Below are 13,067 nucleotides of genomic sequence, written 5' to 3' on the forward strand. Positions count from 1 at the left end.
TCCACCCAGTTCGAGCTTCCCAGCGTCTTTGTTTACCTACTTAAGCCTCAGCAATGGGCCCTCCCCCAGCCTCGCTGCTGCCTTGTGGTTAGATCACAGACTGCTGTGCTAGCAATGAGGGAGGCTCCATGGCCGTGGGACTCTCCCGGCCAGGTGTGGGTATAATCTCCTGGTGTGCCCGTTTGCTTAAAGCGCAGTATTGGGGTGGGAGTTACCCGATTTTCCAGGTGTTGTGTGTCTCAGTCCCCTGGCTAGGAAAAGGGTTTCCCTTCCCCTTGCGCTTCCCAGGTGAGGCGATGTCTCGCCCTGCTTCAGCTCTCGCTGGTCAGGCTGCAGCAGCTGACCAGCACCGATTTTCCGGCACTCCCTAGTGAGATGACCCCAGTACCTCAGTTGAAAATGCAGAAATCACCGGTCTTCTGTGTTGCTCACGCTGGGAGTTGGAGACTGGAGCTGTTCCTATTCGGCCATCTTGCTCTGCCCCCCCAATTGTCAATATTTCATCCAACACTTTTCTACATTTAAGCTCAAGAAGAATACATCATAAATACAGTATGTTTTCTTAACACCTTATACTACTAGTAGCTTTCTTTTTTTCTTTTTTCTTTTAAGTCTAATCTTTATTCTATGAACTATTTTCAGTTGAGAATCTAATAAATACAAGTTGGAGAGATATGTTAGCAAATTGTTCACTTTTAACTAAAACACTAGAGGGCACCCTTTCCTTCTGTTAGAACATGTCCTCTGCTTCTAAATTATATGCCATGGAAATATCATAAAGGATTGCCTTGTAAAAATAATATTAATTTTATTTTGCATATTTATGGGCTCACTTTTGTATTTAACCAATAATGATTTTGCTGATCCCAAAAGTCACAGCATATTATTTTAAATAATATGAAGATGATTTTTAATGGAAATGAATTCTAAGCCAGAAATGTCAGTGTCACTGATCTACTCAAGAGCCAGATGTCTCCCTAGTGTCACGACAGTGAACAAAAATAAGTCTGGGTTTGGCATAACTCGTGGTGTTTATTAAGTATAATTTATCGTAAATTTCTGTGTTTAGGATTAGGAATTATTTGTACTGAATACTGAATACACTGAATGTGTATTCCTATTTTCTATGTTCTCAAATGAATAGCACACTACTGCTAGGTTAACCCAGTTTTAAACAGAATGCAAGCAAGACTGGCCTAGAGGAAAGAACAAAAGTTGAAAATTCAGTGAGGACCCAGCAAATATTAATTGCCAATATTTATTTAGTGTCTGTTTTTGTCGATCACTTGTGTAAGCATTTTAATGACAATATTTAATTGATACTACACTGAGTCATTATTTACTATTTTCATTCTCATTTAATATAGAATAAAATATAGTATTATAAGAACAGATAAACTAACATGAAATGTGTCTTTGAATTCTGCTCTCCCTCATCAGAAACCTAGGGCAAAAGGGAGCTGTTACAGCTGCAATTTTGGCTGGGCAACAAGACTTGCCACCAGGGTTAGCTTGTGCTGACCTGGTCTGCATGTGCTATTACTGGGTTTACCAGCCTGCTTCCCTGACATAGTGGTGCATCAAGACCCCTTCTGCTCTAACCCCAGGCTGAAATTCAGGCTTTTGGAGCATCATTTGCCTAGACCATCAGCCTGAGGTGCCCCGCTCCTCCTGGACATAAATCACGGTATAGCGGGGCCCTCTTTGCTCCATGCTTAGGCAGATCTCCGGGCATTTGAAGCAACCACTCAGCTGTATTAGCCCAACTCACCCCACCCTTCCTGAATGTAGATTGCGGTGAGCAGGGTTCTCTCTGTTCCATGTCCAGGCATACCTCCAGGCATCTAGAGCACTTGCTTGCCTGGATGACAGCCTTACCTTCTCCACCCTTCCTAGACATAGATCATAGATCATGGTTCAGGGAGCAGCTTTCTGCTTCGTGCCCAGGCAGATCTCCAAGTATTTGGAGTAATCTTTCATCTGGTTCATCAGTCTCATGTGCCGCACTCTTCCTGAGCTTACATTATGGTGCAGTGAGGTTCTCACGGCATCATGGTGCAGTGAGCCTAGGCAGAGATCCAGGCATTCAGAGCACCTACTCACTGGGATTGGCAGCCTCTCTCACCCTACTCTTCCTATGCAGAAATCTTCTTGCATAGAGGCCCTCTCTACTCCAACCCAGGCCCATCTCTAGGCATCTAGAGCACCTGTTTGCCTCAAATAGTGGCCTGAGCTACCCCACACTTCCTGTGCAGAAATCCTGGTGCATGGAGGGGACTCTATCCTTGATATACAGGCAGATCTCTAGGCATCTGGAGCACCCACTATTCTAAAATTAGGGGTTTAGACCAGCCACCATCCCAATGCAGAGAACTTGGGGCCAGAAAGGCTTCCTAGATCCACATTTAGACAGATTTGTGGGTGCTTGGTGCCCACTCTCTGAATTCTTCCTCAGTTTTGGTGCTTATGCTGGCAATTGGGGGACCTGTAGGTGAACCTGCCTAGGCCAGCCCTGCCTATCTTGGCCCCAGTCCCCCAAGACTAAGCAGAGAGCTAAGACCACTGTGTACTTCATGAATCAGCCCATTTCCTGAGGAAACAGAGAGGTTATCTAAGTAACAAGATCAAGTATATACTCAGCCACATTGGCTGCAGCTGGCTGTTACCTATAAGTACCATCTATTGACTTGTAGGTCAAACTGCACAGCCCCACATAAAACCTGGTGACAGACGTGCATAGGCCTATAGAAACAAAGCCAAAAGACCCTGCTCAGTATTCTCAAGAGTCACATCCTATAGGGAAGAGGGAAAGGAATAGAAAAAAATATATATAGGGAATAAAGCCAAAATAAAATATTCTACCTGTATGAAAATAATTACAAAATTGTAAATGTTAATGTCCCAAGATGAGAAGGAAACAGCAGAAGAACTTGGGCACCATGAAAAAGCTAAATGTAATGACACACCAAAGGATTGCAGGAGCTCTCCAGCAATGTAATCAAAATGGAAGCTGAGAAATTATAGCTAAAAATTTGAAGCATGGATTGCAAGGAAGCTCAAAAAGATCCAAGACAACACAAACAAAATTAACCTTAAGAAACTTCTAAAGCAATCTGGTAAATGATGAAACAGATAAACATTCTAAAAAGAAATAAATCTGAGCATCTGGAACTGAAAAACTCACTTAAGGAATTTCAAAATACAATTGAGAGCTTTAGCAATAGACTGGACCAAGAAAAGAAACAATTTAAGTGCTTGAAGACCAGTCTTTTAACTAACACAGTCAGATCAAGAAACATAAAAAATTTAAGAGCTTGAAGACGAGTCTTTTAACGAATACAATCAGACAAAAAAATTTTAAATAATTTTAAAATATACAAAGTCTTTGAGAAATTTTGGGTAATACAACATAAGCAAACCTAAAAATTATTTGATATTGCTGAAAGAGAAGGAGAAAAACAAACTGTGAACAAATAATCCAAAAAAATGTTCCTACTCTTCCTAGGGAGGTTGATATTTAGGTGCAAGAAATCCAGAGAATACCTGCAAGATACTGTAGAAAACAAACATCACCAAGGTATACAGTCATCAGACTCTCCAAAGTCAATGTAAAAGAAAAATTCTTAAAGGCAGCTAGAGAAAAAGGTTAGATCATGTATAAAGGGAACCCCAACTGGCTAACGGTGGATTTATCCATAGATATCTTACAATCCAGGAAGGATTGGGGGCCTATTTTCATCATTCTTTAAGAAAAATTTCATCCAAGAATTTTTATATCCTACCAAACTAAACTTCATAATCAAAAGAGAAATAGGACCTTTTCCCAACAAGCAAGGGCTAAGGGAATTAGTTACCAAGAAAAAAGCCTTACAATAGATCCTTAAGGGAGTTCTAAATGTGAAAATAAAAGAATGAAACCTGCTATCACAAAACCATACTAAAATACATAGCCCACAGACCCTATAAAGCAATGGCACAGTAGAAACTACAGAGGAACCAGTGACAACTTCATGATAGGATTAAAACCTCACATATCAATATTAACCTTGAATGTAAATGCTCTAAATGCCTCCATTTAAAAGGCACAGAGTGGCAAGATGGATAAAAATACAAGACCCATCCATCTTCTATTTTCAAAAGACCTGTCTCACATGGGTTGATGTAAACTGAGAAAAAAAACCCTACCACATAAGAAGAAAACAAGGCCGGGTGAGGTGGCTCACATCTGTAATCCCAGCAGTTTGGGAGACTGAGGCGGGTGGATCCCCTGAGGTCAGGAGTTTGAGACCAGCTTGACTAACATGGTGACATCCCATCTCTACTAAAAATACAAAATTAGTTGGGTGTGGCAGGCACCTGTAATCCCAGCTACTTGGGAGTCTGAGGCAGGAAAATTACTTGAACCCAGGAGGCGCAGGTTGCATTGAGCTGAGACCATGCCATTGCACTCCTGCCTGGGCAAAAAGAGTGAAACTCTATCTCAAAAGAAAAAAGAAAAAGAAAACAAAAATGAGCAGGGGTCACTATGACTATATCATACAAAACAGACTTTAGTCAAATAACAAAAAATGATAAAGAATAGCATTATGTAATAATAAAGTGTTGAATTAACAAGAAGGCTTATCTATTCTAAATATATATACATCCAACATTGGAGCACCCAGATTTATAAAGTAAGTACTTCTAAACCCACAACAAGACATACACAACCTCACAATAATATTAAGGGACTTCAGTGCCCCACTCACAGTGTTAAAGAGGTCTTCAAGGCAGAAACTAATAAAGAAATTTTGGACTTACATTCAATGTTTGGCTAATTGAACCTAATAGACTTCTACAGAATACTTCACCTGTCAGACTCATCTGCACACAAAATATACTCCAAGATCGACCACACAGTCTCCCATAAAGCAAGCCTCAATAATGAAAGAAAGAAAGAAAGAAAGAAAGAAAGAAAGAAAGAAAGAAAGAAAGACCACGTCAACCACACTCTTGTACCACAGTGGAATAAACATACAAATGAATACCAAGAAGATCTCTCAATATCACACAATTGCATGGAAATTAAACAACTTTCTCCTGAATGACTTTTAGGTGAACAACAAAGTAGGGCACAAATTAAGAAGTTATTTGAAATAACTGAAAACAGAGAAATGGCATACCAACATCTATGGACTGTAGGAAAAGCAGTATTAAGAGGAAAGATTAAAGTATAAATCACCAATCTTAAAATGTTAGAAAGACCTCAAATTAATGATCTAAAGTCACACCTACAGGAACTAGAAAAAAACAGAACAAAGTAATCCCAAAGGTAGCAGAAAAAAAAAATCACTAAAGTCAGAGCAGAACTGAATGAAATTGAGACCCAAAATTTAAGGTCAGTGTAGAAAACAAACAAAGGTTGGTTCTTTGAAAGAATAAACAAGATCAATAGACTAATAACTAGATCAACACAAAGGAGAAAAGTTTAAAATAAGCATAATCAGAAACAACAAAGGTGGCATTACAATCTATCTCACAGAAATAAAAAAGATGCTGAGACTGTTATGAACACCTATATGCACACAAACTAGAAAATATAGAGAAAATAAATTCTCAGAAACACACAACCTCCCAAGATTGAACGGGAAAGAAATTGAAACCCAACAGACCAAAATCAAGTTCTGAAACTGAAGCAGTATTTTAAAAAAATCAATCAACAAAAGCCCTGTACCAGATGGATTCATAGCCAAATACTAGGGACATGCAAAGAAGAGCTGGAACCAATTCTGCTAAAACTATTCCAAAAAACTTGAAGATGGACTATTTCCCAAGTTATCTAAAAAGCCAGCATCACCCTGATACTAAAGCCTAGCAAAGACACAATAAAGAAAGAAAACAACTGTCCAATATCCTTGATGACCAAAGATGTAAAAATACTCAATAAAATACTAGCAAACTGAATCCAACAGCACTCCTATTCAGTGTATCACTGGAATACTGGCCAGAGAAATTTGTCAGAGCCATGAGGCCCCCTTTCCAGGCCCTAGATCCTGGATAATATTTCTAGACACATCCTGGCCATAAGGGAGCCCATTGCCTGCAGGAAGGAATCTAGTCCTGGTAGGACCCATCACCTACTTACTAAAGAGCCTTTGTGGTCTGAATAACCAGCAGTGATACTCATGTCATATGATGCAGGCTTTGGGTGAGACTCCAAGACATGTAGGCTTCATGTGAGACTCAGTACAATCCCAGCTGTGTTGGCTACTAGGAGAGATGCCTTCTGCTGGAGAAAAGAAGAGGGAAAAATAAAGGGGACTTTGTTTTGCACCCTAGGTACCAGTTTGACCACAATAGGTCGGAACACCAAGTAGGCTCTTGGGGTCCTGAATTCAAGGCCTTGGCTCTTGGGTGGTATTTCTGCACCCGTTCTGGGACAGAGAGGAGTCCACTGCACTGAAGAGTGAGTCCTAGGCCTGCCAGCATTCATCACAAGACGACTGAAGAGCACTTGGGGCTCAAGGGAACAGCTCTCATTGCCTTGTAGTACTCCCCATAAGTCTGTGGTGTTGGTTACCATAAGGTGAAGTGCCTCTCCTTGTGGAAAAAGGAGGAAAGAGTGAGAAGAATTCTTTCCCATAGTTGAGTACCAGCTCAGCTGCACTGTAATAGAATACCGGGTAGACTTCTAAGCTGTATGACTTCAGTCTCTGGCTCCTAGAAGGTAATACTGGACTCACCCAGGGCCTAAGGGAACTTATCACCCTGAAGGAAAGGATAGAGGCCTGGCTTGCTTCACTACCTGCTGATTTTAGAGACCCAGGGACGTAAGCGAACACAGGCAGTAGCCAGTAGTTGTTACAGTGGGTTTTGGCTGTGCTGCCGCCAGGTCAGACCTAACACAGTCCCAGAGGCTGAGGTTACGGAGGTGCCCATTTCATCCCACCCCAAACTCTAGATAGCTCAAAACAGAGAGACAATCTATTTGTTTGGGAAAAAGCAAAGAAGGACAAGAAGAGTTTCTGTCTGGTGATGCAGAGAATATTTTTCAATTTTATCCAAGACCATCAAGCCGTTACCTCTATGATCCTGCAAGAGCTACAGCATTACTGGGCTTGGAGTTTCCCCTAATGCAGATACAGCTTAGATCTCAACACCAAAGTCCTTCCAAATATCTGGAAAGCCTTCCCAAAAAGGACGGGTACAAACTAGCTGAGTCCGCTAAATCTACAACACATACCTAACTCTTCGATGCCCAGACACTAAAAATATTAACATGTATCAAAAACTTCCAGAAAAACGTGACTTCAACCAATAAATTATATAAGGCACCAGGGACCAATCCTTTCAGACAGAGAATTCAAAATTACTGTCTTGAGGAAACTCAAAGAAATTCAAGATAACACAGAGAAGGAATTGAGAACCCTACCAATTACATTTAGCAAATAAATTGAAATAATGAAAAAGAATCAAGCAGAAATTATTGAGCTGATAAATACAATTCACATGCTATAGCATATATCAGATTCTCTTAATAGCAGAATTGTTCGAGCAGAAGAAAGAATTAGTGAGCTTGAAGACAGGCTATTTAAAAATACATAGAGAACCCCCCCACAAAAAAACACACAATGAAGCCCACCTACAAGATGTAGAAAATAGACTCAAAAAGGCAAATCTAAGAGTTATTGGTCTTAAAGAGGAGGCAGAGAGAGGGGGCTAGAAAGTTTATTCAAAGAGACAATAACACAGAAATCTCCAAACGTGGAGAAAGATACCGATATTGAAATACAAAAGAATTATTGACCACCAAGCAGATTTAACCCCAAGAAGACTACCTGAAGGCATTTAATAATCAAATCCCCAAAGATCAAGAATAAAGAAAGGGTCCTAAAACTAGCAAGATAAAATAAACAAATAACATATTATAAAGTTCCAATACAACTTAAGAAGACTTTTCAGTAGAAAAGTCTGAAAAGTCTTACAGGCCAGGAAAGAGTGCCATGATATGTTTAAAATTCTGAAGGAAATCCACTTTTATCCTAGAAAAGTACATGTGGTGAAACTTGCCTTCAAACATGAAGAAGAAATAACTTCCCCAGATAAACAAAAGCTGAGGAAATTCCTCAATACCAGGTGCATCATATAAGGAATGCTAAAGGGAGTACTTCATCAGAAAGAAAAGAACATTAATGAGCAATAAGAAATTATCTGAAGGTACAAATCTCACTGGTAATAGTAAGTACACAGACAAATACAGAATAATATAATACTTAATTCTAGTATGTACTCTTTTTTTTTTTTTTTTTACTATACTTTAAGTTCTAGGGTACATGTGCACAACATTACATATGTATACATGTGCCATGTTGGTGTGCTGCACCCATTAACTCGTCATTTACATTAGGTATATCTCCTAGGGCTATCCCTCCCCGCTCCCCTCTCCCCACAATAGGACCCGGTGTGTGATGCTCCCCTTCCTGTGAACAATGAGATCACTTGGACACAGGAAGGGGAGTAAAGTACTCTTAAGTAGAAAGAATCAACATTGAACCGATCAAAAGTAATAATAACTACAATAACTTTTCATGGCACAAATACTACAATAAGATATAAGTAAAAGAGGGCCAGGTGCGGTGACTCACACCTGTAATCCCAGCACTTTGGGAGGCTGAGACAGGTGGATCATGAGGTCAGGAGATCAACATCATCTTGGCTAACACAGTGAAACCCCATCTCCACTAAAAATACAAAAAATTAGCCAGGCGTGGTGGCAGGTGCCTGTAGTCTCAGCTACTCAGGAGGCTGAGGCAGGAAAATGGTGTGAACCTGGGAGGTGGAGCTTGCAGTGAGCCGAGATCACACCACTGCACTGCAGCCTGGGTGACAGAGTGAGACTCCATCTCAAAAAAAAAAAAAAAGATATAAGTAAAAGCAACAAAAAGCTAAAATGTGGGGGATATAGGATGTAGAATTTGTATTAGTTTTCTATTTGTTTATGCAAACAGTGTTAAGTTCTTATCAGCTTACGTTATGGGTTATATGATGGTATTTACAAGCCTCATGGTAACAACAAATGTGAAAACATGCAAAGGATACAAAAAAATAAAAAATAAAAAGCAAGACATCAAACTCTAACACCAGAGAAAAATCACTTTCACTAAATGGAAGACAGGAAGGAAAGAAAAAAGGAAGAAAAGACCAGAAAACAAATAGCAAAATGGCAGGAGTAATTCCTTACTTATTATCGATTACATTGAATGTAAATGGACTAAATTATCTGTATTAGTCCGTTTTCACACTGCTATAAAGACACTACCCAAGACTGAGTAATGTAATAAACAAAGGAGGTTTAATTGACTCACTGTTTCCGATGGCTGGGAAGGTCTCAGAGAACTTATAATCATGGCAGAAGGGGAAGCAGGCACCTTCTTCATAAGGTGGCAGGAGAGACAGAGAGAGTGTGTGTAGGAGGAAGTGTCAAACTTATAAAACCATCATATCTCATGAGAACTCATGCATTATCATGAGAACAGCATGGGGCAAACTGCCCCAGTGATCCAATCACCTCCCACCAGGTTTATCCCTCAACACCTGGGGATTACAATTCAAGATGAGATTTGGGTGGGGATACAGAGCTTAACCATATCATTCTGCCCCTGGCCCTTTCCAAATCTCATGCCTTTTCACATTTTAAAACCAATCATGCCTGCCCAACAGTCGCCCAAAGTCTTAACTCATTTCAGCATTTACTCAAAAGTCCACAGTCCGAAGTCTCATCTGAGACAAGGCAAGTCTCTTCTGCCTATGAGCCTATAAAATCAAAAGCAAGTTAGTTACATCCTAGATACAATGGGGGTACAGGCACTGGGTAAATGCTCCCATGTCAAATAAGAGAAATCAGCCAAAACAAAGGCTACAGGCCCCACATGAATTCAAAACCCAGTGGGGCAGTCATTAAATCTTAAAGCTTCAAAATAATCTCTTCTGATTCCATGACTCACATCCAGATCAAGATGATGCAAGAGATGGGCTCTCATGGCCCTGGGCAGCTGTCATTATGCCTTTACAGGGTACAGCCCCCACAGCTGCTTTCACAGCTGACTTCATGGCTGGCATTGAGCATCTGTGGCTTTTCCAGGCGCATGGTGCAAACTTTCAGTTCATCTACCATCCTGGGATCTGGAAGACAGTGGCCCTCTTCTCACGGCCCCACTAGGCAATGCCCTAGTGGGAACTCTGTGTGGGGGCTCCAACCCCATATTTCCCTTCTGCACTGCCCTAGCAGAGGTTCCCCATGAAGGGTCCACCCCTGCAGCAGACTTCTGCCTGAACATCTAGGCATTTTTATACATCCTCTGAAATCTAGGGAGAGGTTCCCAAACCTTAATTCTTTACTTCTGTGTACCTGCAGGCGCAACACCATGTGGAAGCCACTAAGGCTTGGGAACTGTACCCTCCGAAGCAATGGTCGAAGCTGCACATTGGTCCCTTTTAGCCACGATTGGAGTTTAAGCAGCTGGGACACAGGGCACCATGTCCTGAGGTGGCACAGAGCAGCAGGGGCCCTGGGCTTGGCCCACAAAACCATTTTTCTCCCTAGTCCTCTGGGCCTGTGATAGGAAGGGCTGATGCCAAGATCTCTGACATATCTGGAGACATTTTCCCCATTGTCTTGGCTATTAACATTTGGTTCCCCATTACTTATGCAAATTTCTTCAGCTGGTATGAATTTCTCCCCAGAAAATGGGTCTTTCTCTCTCTTGCATCATCAGGCTGCAAACTTTTATACTCTTCTTCCCTTTTAAGCATAAGTTTAAATTTCAGATTATTTATCTCAAGGTCAGAGTTCCACAGATCTCTAAGGCAGGGGCAAAATGCCACTAGTCACTACACTAAAACATAGCATGAGTGACCTTTACTCCAGTTCCCAGTAAGTTCCTAATCTTCATCTGAGACAACCTCAGCCTGGACTTCATAGACCATAACAGCATTTTGGTCAAAACCATTCAACAAGCCTCTAGGAATTTCCAAAATTTCCCACATCTTCCTGTCTTCCTCTGAGCCCTCCAAACTGTTCCAACTTCTGCCTGATACCCAGTTCCAAAGTCACTTTCACATTTTTGGGTATCCACTTTTCATAGCAGTACCCCACTTTCTGAGATACCAATTTACTGTATTAGTTCATTTTCACACTGCAATAAAAATACTATCCACAAGTGGGTAATTTATAAACAAAGGAGTTTTCATTGACTCACAGGTCCCCCTGGCTGGAGAAACCTCAGGAAACTTACGATCATGGCAGAAGGGGAAGCTGGCACCTTCTGCACTATCTGACGGAAGAAACAGAGAGAGTGTGGTGTATAGGAGGAAATGTCAAACACTTGTAAAATCATCAAATCTTATGAGAACTCACACATTATGACAAGAAAAGCATGGGGAAAACTACTTCCGTGACCCAGTTACCTCCCAGCAGGTCTCTCCCTCAACTCCTGGGAATTACAGTCCAAGAAGAGATTTGGGTGGGAACACAGAACCTAACCATATCACTCTCCTAACAAACAACATAGAGTGTTTAAGTGGATTTTTTTAAAAAAAGATACCCAGTGATCTGTTGCCTACATTTTACCTATGCATGCACACACGGACTGTACAAAGGGATGGAAAAAGATATTCCATGCCAATGAAACAAGATAAAGCAGGAGTAGCTATGCTTATGTCAGACAAAATAGATTTCAAAACAAAAAGTCCAGGAAACAAGAAGGTCACTATATAATGACAAAGGAGTCAATTTATTGAGAAAATAATAACAATTGTAACTATATATGGACCCAATGCTAGAGCACCCAAATACATATACCAAATATTATTAGAGCAAAAGAGAGAGATAGACCCCAATATGATAATAGCCAGAGACACCAACACCCCACTTTCAGCATTATGCAGATCTTCCAGACAGAAAATCAACAACGAAACATCAGACTTAATCTGCGCTATAGTCCAAATTGACCAAAAAGTTATTTACATAACAATCCATCCAATGGCGGCAGTATAGACACTGTTTCCTTATCACACAGATCATTCAGAAGAATACACCATATTTTAGCTCACAAAATAAGTCCTAAAACATTTTGAAAAATGAAATAATATCAAGCACCTTCTTTGACCACAACAGAATAAAACTAAAAATCAATAATGAAGGGAATTTTGGAAACTATACAAACACATGGAAATTAAAAAAAATATGCTCCTGAATGACCAGTGATTATTTGTATTACAGTCTTTATTTCAAACTTATTTCCACTCTGATATTTAGTATTTATTTTGTTCTATTCATTTTGGATTTGGTTTGCTCTTGCTTTTCTAGCTCTTTAAGATGTATCTTTAAGTTGTTTATTTGATGTTTTCTTCCTTTTGATGAAGGAAGTTATAACTACAATCTTCCATCTTAGTATTACTTTTTATTGTATTCTATAAGTTTTGGTATTTGTATTTTTAGTATCATTTGTTTCAAGAAATTTTTTAATTTTCTTCTCAACATAATAAAAGCCATACATAAGCCCCACAGCTAATATTATACTGAATGGCAGAAAACCTGAAAGCCTTTCCAGTAAGATCTGGAACATGACAAGGATGTTCGCTGTCATCACTGTTCTTCAACATGGTCCTGGAAGTCCTACTTAGAGCAATCAGACAATAGGAAGATATAAAGGGCAACTGAATTGGAGAAGAAGAAGTCAAATTATCCTTGCTTGCAGATGATATAATCTTATATTTGGAAAAACCTAAAGAATCCACTAAAGAACTATTAGAACTAATAAATTCAGTACAGTTGCAGAATACAAAACAACATACAAAAATCAGTAGCATTTCTATATGCCAAAAGCAAACAACCATAAAAAGAAATCAAGAAAATAATACCATATGATAGCCACAAGATAAAATACCTAGGAATTTATTGAAGCAAAGGAGTAAAAGATCTCCACAATGAAAACTATGAAATATTGATTTGATAAATTGAAGAAGTCACAAAGAAATGGAAATATATTCCCTGTTAATGGACTGTAGGACTTAATATTGTTAATAAA

Source organism: Rhinopithecus bieti, unplaced genomic scaffold (genome assembly GCF_001698545.2).
Source record: "Rhinopithecus bieti isolate Rb0 unplaced genomic scaffold, ASM169854v2 scaffold_10775, whole genome shotgun sequence".
NCBI classification, from domain to species: Eukaryota; Metazoa; Chordata; class Mammalia; order Primates; family Cercopithecidae; genus Rhinopithecus; species Rhinopithecus bieti.